A 6,384-nucleotide genomic window follows, 5' to 3' on the forward strand; every position below is an offset into this window, starting at 1 on the left:
AGAGTGGGTGGGGGTGGGAGACCCCCCCAATCAGCCCCCCCCCCCGTTTGAAGCCCACCTAAAAAAAAAAAAAAAAAAAAAAAAAAACGTTTTCAATGAAAGAATGAAAGATGAAAGATTTTAGCCAATGAAAACCCAGTCTACTTTGGACAATTTTGGACAATCAAATTTCAATGACTGTCTCTTGTACAAGTAGCTGCACCCCCCCCACCCCCCACAACCTGTTCTCCACTCGTTTCTATCTACATTGTTACATTACAAAGGTTTTAAAAGATAAAAGTTATGTTTTGCTACAAATACTTGTTACTTGAGCTTCTTATATTGACATGTCTCGGATGAAAAAATGAGGGAGATTAGCCAGTTTACACAGTTCTGGGCTTTATACCAAATCCTGGAGTAATTTGCGGCCATGTGCACTGCAGAGTTTTACAAGTTAGAGATTATTAATAACATTCCAAACAAGCTTAAATCCAAGTAAAAGCTCTTTGTGCTGGCGTTAAAGAGGCTTTTATTTGGCAAGGCAGTGAACAGCGAATTCAACATGGGTTTGTAAGTTAAAGATTCTCCCAAATGTGGAGACACCAAAGCATTCACTGTGTAGAGTCTCAGTATTAAGAGATGGAAACAAAGAACACAAATACATTCTGAAGCACATGATGGAAGAAGAGTGTGAGCCAGTGAGTCAGAACTAAACATTTCCCCTTTCACTACAGACCAGTGTTTTAAATGATTTCCCGGCTGAACTGTGACAACTTCCTTAAAGTTTGGCATACAAAGTTGAACTTCATGTATCAGTTATGGCAGTTTAATATATAAAAGGCTTCACACGTGACATTGTGTTAAATTGCTACATTCAGCCACTTCATTGACCCGTCAATGTCCAACTTCCTTAACTCCTGACAGCAAATCCAAACATTACCTGCAGATATTAGCATTAAAATGACTTTGTATCATCAACACCCACGGACTCCGTACCCTTGAAACCAATGTGACTGCTTCCAATTTTACGTTGAAAATGAGAAATCCACGCCTCCTTCAGGGACCAACGGACGTTTGAATTCAATTTACCAAAGATCAAAGAGTTATTGGTGTAAACTCTGCACTTTGCTGCTACTGTGTGAGGTTGCTTTGATATAATGCCCTCTCTGGGGCAGATGCCTCTAGTGGGTAAACTGCACGAATACTAATGATTATAAATAGATGGGATAAGGTGGGGCCCTGGAGGAATAATGATATTTTTAAAGTTGAACAAAGGCAAATTAAACTGTAATCGGCAAATGTTGCTTTGAAACACCATAGAATGTTTTCTCATTTTAACAAGACAAGCAACTTTGGCTCGACAATTACAATGGACAAAAGATAAACAGTAAGTCACTAAAACAGAGAAGTCTAATTTCCCTAAAACACATTTATTGGTGTCATTTCATTAAATGTCTACTTAAGTAAAACAATGTATTTTGTGTGTGTAAATGTGTGTGTGTGTGTTGTGTGTGTGCTGCTGACAACAGGTCACTCATCATTATGGTGTGTAACAGCCACATGGGTCTGGATACCCTTGCTCAAAGGCAGTCAGTGGCAGCATCAGGACCCAGGGATTAAAATATATAAACTGAACAAAAGCTTTATCGTCTCAACTCCTCAACCGCTTCCTGCTGCTCTGTGGCCCCATCTACCTGCAGGACATGTTTAACACAAAAGCAGGGACGTTTGCTGTCAGGGATCAGAACCATGCCAAATGTCACGTCATCATGAATGGCTCCATCAATACAATGAATTGAGTTGATGTGGTGTTTTAAAATTAGAAGACAAGATTACCAGGTTTGAAGTTAATGCCTCTCAGGCATAACGATAATTCCAGGCTGTCAAACTTACAATTTCTAACACACTTATATCCAGTCATTCCACCATCCATCCCCTTAGTGATGCTCCAATACACAGTCAATGCACGTCATCTACACTAATATGGGAACAAGGTTTTTGTTTCACTGCAGCTTAAAATACCATCTGAAGCATGCATTTGTAGAGGCTTCAACTTCAGGTCAAACCAGAGTTTGCATCCAACCAGCTGTGAGGTCTGTGTGTCTGTCTGCTGGGTTAATTAGTGTGATCACACTCACCTGTGTCTCTGTTCATTAGTCTCACTCCTGTCACCTGGTGCCCTGGGTATATATATCTCTCTCTCCCACTGAGTCCTTGTTTGTTCGTTGTTCATACAATGCCATGTTCACGCTTAGTGTTTAGTTCCTCTGTGTTTCTGCTCTTCAAATCCAGTAAGTGGAGACATTTAAGTTTGATAAAAAATAACTTACTAATAAAATAACTAATAACTCCAAGCATGAAAATGTAACACCTGTAGACTAATCAATATTGTTGAGTTCTTTGAGCCACCGTCAAGCTAAACATTAAAGTCCATATCGTGTTAGTCATTGGCCTTTTGATTCGTCTTTTGTTTCAGTACTATATATATAATACATTGTCATGTTTAGCAATATTGATTCATCACAATTATTTACGATTAATCCAGCTATTTTGTAATTGTGTTAAGTACGTTGGTATAGAGTTTAAATGTTGTGCTTGGGTTTCCTTCAGATACTTTGTAACCTATAACCTTCAGATACATGTATTTCTTTCACAGTTCAACATTATGCACATCAGGTTCATTAGACTCTGAATTTAGCAAGGGGTTGTTTGTCTCTGAATGGCCCAAAGTCAGGCCTGGAAACTATCCATGCACCCATGGGACCCTCGTCACCCACGCTGAGATTAGTGTATTTCCACGACCAAGGAAATATTAACAGAACAGAATTAACAGTTATTATATTAAAATACCCTTATTAGGGCAATTAAAAAAAGTTAAAACACTATTGTGCAACAAGACGATCACATCTTAGTATTCAATTATCTCCCTGCAGGTGCACTGTTTTCCTTAGATGTTGAGAACTTAAAAGGTACAGTAATTAAAGCAAAAATGAACTACACACAGAAATACAGACGCTACACTAATCTCCCTCCACTAGTGACTAGTTCCCTTGTTGTATGGTTGAGTGAGTGACAATAACATTGATAATTTGCCTCTAGTCCATGCAAGCTCCTCCAGGTGGCTGTCGCCACATTTGTTGTGTGGGTAGGGTGGTCCAGTGGTTGGTCTCCACAGCCAGAGGTACATACATAAAGGGCAGTAAAAAAAAAAACAGCAGTTGTGGCTCGAAACTGAAACTCTAAAAGAGTGGGATTCAGGAGCAGAAAATGTGTGTTGGGTTGGTTTCACATTTGAATTAAGGTTCTACTTGTAGAGCTTCATTGTACAGAGTGGCTTTGGGTGATAAAGTGGCTAATATTCCTACTAGGAACACATTCTCTTCTTCATGTACCGCGTTGACCTGATCAAGCTAGGTCTGTGCTGCTTTACTGTAAGCCTACTGAAGGTACTTGATACTGGTATGCAGTTGGAAAAGTTCAAGAACCACAGACATAACTTGCTAAACTGGCAAACAACGAGCACAATGCTACAATATAGCGTTCACTACAATATGTAATAAAAATTTGAATTAAAGTGGCGTTATTTCATGAATGCACCACATTGATCTGCATTTCCTGACCAGCTCAGTGAAATCCAATAATGCAACAGCAAGTGGAAACACTGACCTCTCAGATCCACAACGACCTAATTGCTTCTGCTGCAGACTCCTACAGCTACTCGATAACATGTGAAGAGAAGCTGCTTCACTGTGGTAACAAAAAAAAACCCACATCATTAATTATCACAGCAGGTGGAGGGACAGCAGCAGCATGGATCAGAGAGATCAGTGCACCTGTTCTGTACAGCTTTTGTTGGTGTGGGCACACAAAAACACCTGTGTGGGAAATGGGCCGCTTTAAAGGGCAAATAATGCCGTAATCCCAGATGACAAGCTTGTTTGTATAAGCCAGTAACAAACATGTTTACTTGCAGGTATGGAGGAAATATGGACGACCTATTGGCTGTGATGTTTGAAGCCGTAATGTGTTTGGTCTGTGCTTGGCTGTAGCACGTAGTGAGTAGTGATTGAGCTGTGACACGCAGCCTGAAATCAAGCATCAGTTTATCTATTCATAGTGATCCCACAATGATCTGGTAATGATGATAAATATCACTCCTGGTTGAGGTATAGAAAACGGAATCAATGGGTGTTGCGTCAAAGGCTAAAAAAATGGAGTGACAGATACGGTACTGCCGGGAGTGAGTGAGTGAGTGAGCGGGACGTTGTTTTAGTTTTATTATACCACACTTCTGCTTCCTTTTCATTTTCTCTTCCATTACCGACAACAGATGACAGAGTATACAGCTGTGAAAATACTACAGACACACATATAAACAGAGGTATATTGAAATGACACTATTAGAGGAGATGAATGAAGCGAAGAATGCGTTCCAGTCGTTGATCACGATTTGGCAGATATTCTTTCAGTGTCTAATGATTATTCTTTTATCTTTAGGCCCGGATGCACTTTATTATCTGTTGTCTGTCTGCAGCGGCAAAGCAGGAATCAGCGACTCAGGGGCTCAGGAGGTGAATATACTGCAACAACTTCATCACCTTCAACAGGTAAATGATATGATATGAGGAGCAGATGTGCCAAAATGTGTTTGCTGTTTTGTTTGATAGATGTCCATACCCTCTGGGGTAGAAAACCTGATCGAGACTTTAATTTACTTGACAAGGATATATAACTAAAATGTGTCATAGCTGCTGGATCTCCATGATAGAAGAGTATCAATGAGTAGTCCTTGACTTGAGCACCTTTGCAAGAGTGATGTCTGTCTTAGAACTTTCTGACTAAGACTTTTCACTTGGTGAAATTCCATCCATTGGTTTAATGGATGGAATTTCACCATCCATTAAATATGGAACATATGAGTTCATATGTTTCATATAAACTCATATGTTCATATGAAACATATGAGTTTTCAGCTCACCGCTGTATTTTTATTTCTATCTTTTGTTCAAGTATGAGTTTCATTGTTTACTGACTGAGTGAAAAGTAAAACAGTTGCCTGCAGACATCACAACTCACACAGACTAAAGAACAGAGCATTCACAGGCAGCTTAAACTAACTGGTTTAACCTGCACAAAAACAAGATCACCTGCTAATTTTATCACAAAGATTATAGTTCCAGTTACACACCACCACCTGTAGGTGGAATACTGAACAGTTGAATGCTGCACCCAATGAAACGTGAAAAAGCAATCTGAAAAATGAATTAATTCATAAAGAAATCTTAATTGTAGGCTTCACACCATGTGGACAATGCTGTGATGGCACAAGTCTGAAAAAGGAGTTGCTTGTCTGCCTGTGAATAGCCAGTGATGTAAGCACCTGCCCTCTGTGAAATGCCAAGCTCCACTAAAGCAACTTAAATTCAAACTCTTTTCCTTTTTGAAATTGTAACAATTGTGCAATGGTCTGTACACACTGTCATGCTGCAATTAATCACGTCGGTGTCAAAGGGGGTGAGGCGGTAATTTCCATGTTGGCAGAATGAATGAGAAAGAAGTGGGAGAAAAGGGCATAGAAACAGGAGGGAGGCAGATAGAAAGATCCTGGCCATGACTTAATCAGCTTCCCTTCTTATTATTAACTGTCATTATGTTGCCTCTTTTCAATCAGCGCTTTCTTGTACTCTGAAGATGTTCTAATGAGTGGCACCAAGAAGCTATTACTGATATGCTGTGCTTCAACGGCGCCTCATGTCGACAGATCTTGAAACATAATGCTAGACCCTTTTAGTGCTTAAAAGCCATTATGTGCGAAGTTCTCCTAAAGCTGCACTTGGGTAATTTGACATATTCAACTTCCACATTTAAATGTAAAAGGCTGCTCTCTTTCTTTAAGAAGAAAGGTGGAGCTGCAACGCCACTGAAGTCAACCAATCAGCTCATAAAAACTAGAGACCCCCGACTATCAGAAAAGTCGTGCTCTATCCGCTTTCTTTTGTCTACAACTAGTAGAGTGTATACATATACACATGTATATATATATTTTTCTTTTCTTTTTTTTTAGAGTTTTAGATTGTGTATAATCGTGAACGTTCAGAATGTTGCCGGGTTGTCTGAAATGCTGCAGGCCCATATTGTGAGACATCAATTGAATAATTAAAGAAGAGTTATTTTGGTGCTTAATTTTTCACTGGATCTTGCTAGAAGCTGTGTAGTAATATTATGACCCAATACTTAATTCACTTTGTACACTGGGTGAAATGAAGGAAATGGCAGATCTACTTAAATCTTTGATCAATTAAAAGATATGTGAAACCAACAAGAGGACCAGAGGCAGCATACTGCTCTTTTACATGTCCAAAAACAAAATAAATAAAATGAAAACATGACTGTCACCTATGAATT

General features: G+C 39.3%; 1 protein-coding gene and 1 long non-coding RNA gene across 4 annotated transcripts in view; one reads left to right on the forward strand and one right to left on the reverse strand.

Annotated features, from left to right (window-relative positions):
- Positions 1 to 6,384, reverse strand: part of igsf21a (immunoglobin superfamily, member 21a) — a 207,543-nt gene that overhangs the window by 18,973 nt on the left and 182,186 nt on the right. The gene's annotated exons all lie outside the window — the stretch shown is intronic.
- LOC103386644 (uncharacterized) overlaps positions 2,020 to 6,384 on the forward strand; it is a 23,158-nt gene continuing 18,793 nt past the window's right edge. Inside the window, exons 1-2 of one of the 2 annotated variants that reach the window (XR_522330.3) lie at positions 2,020 to 2,270; positions 4,477 to 4,586. This is a non-coding gene — a long non-coding RNA (uncharacterized LOC103386644). The remainder of the gene's footprint in view (positions 2,271 to 4,476; positions 4,587 to 6,384) is intronic. The other variant, XR_001760776.2, reaches the window with a different exon arrangement.

Source organism: Cynoglossus semilaevis, chromosome 11 (assembly GCF_000523025.1).
Source record: "Cynoglossus semilaevis isolate Cse_v1.0 chromosome 11, Cse_v1.0, whole genome shotgun sequence".
Lineage (NCBI taxonomy): Eukaryota > Metazoa > Chordata > Actinopteri > Pleuronectiformes > Cynoglossidae > Cynoglossus > Cynoglossus semilaevis.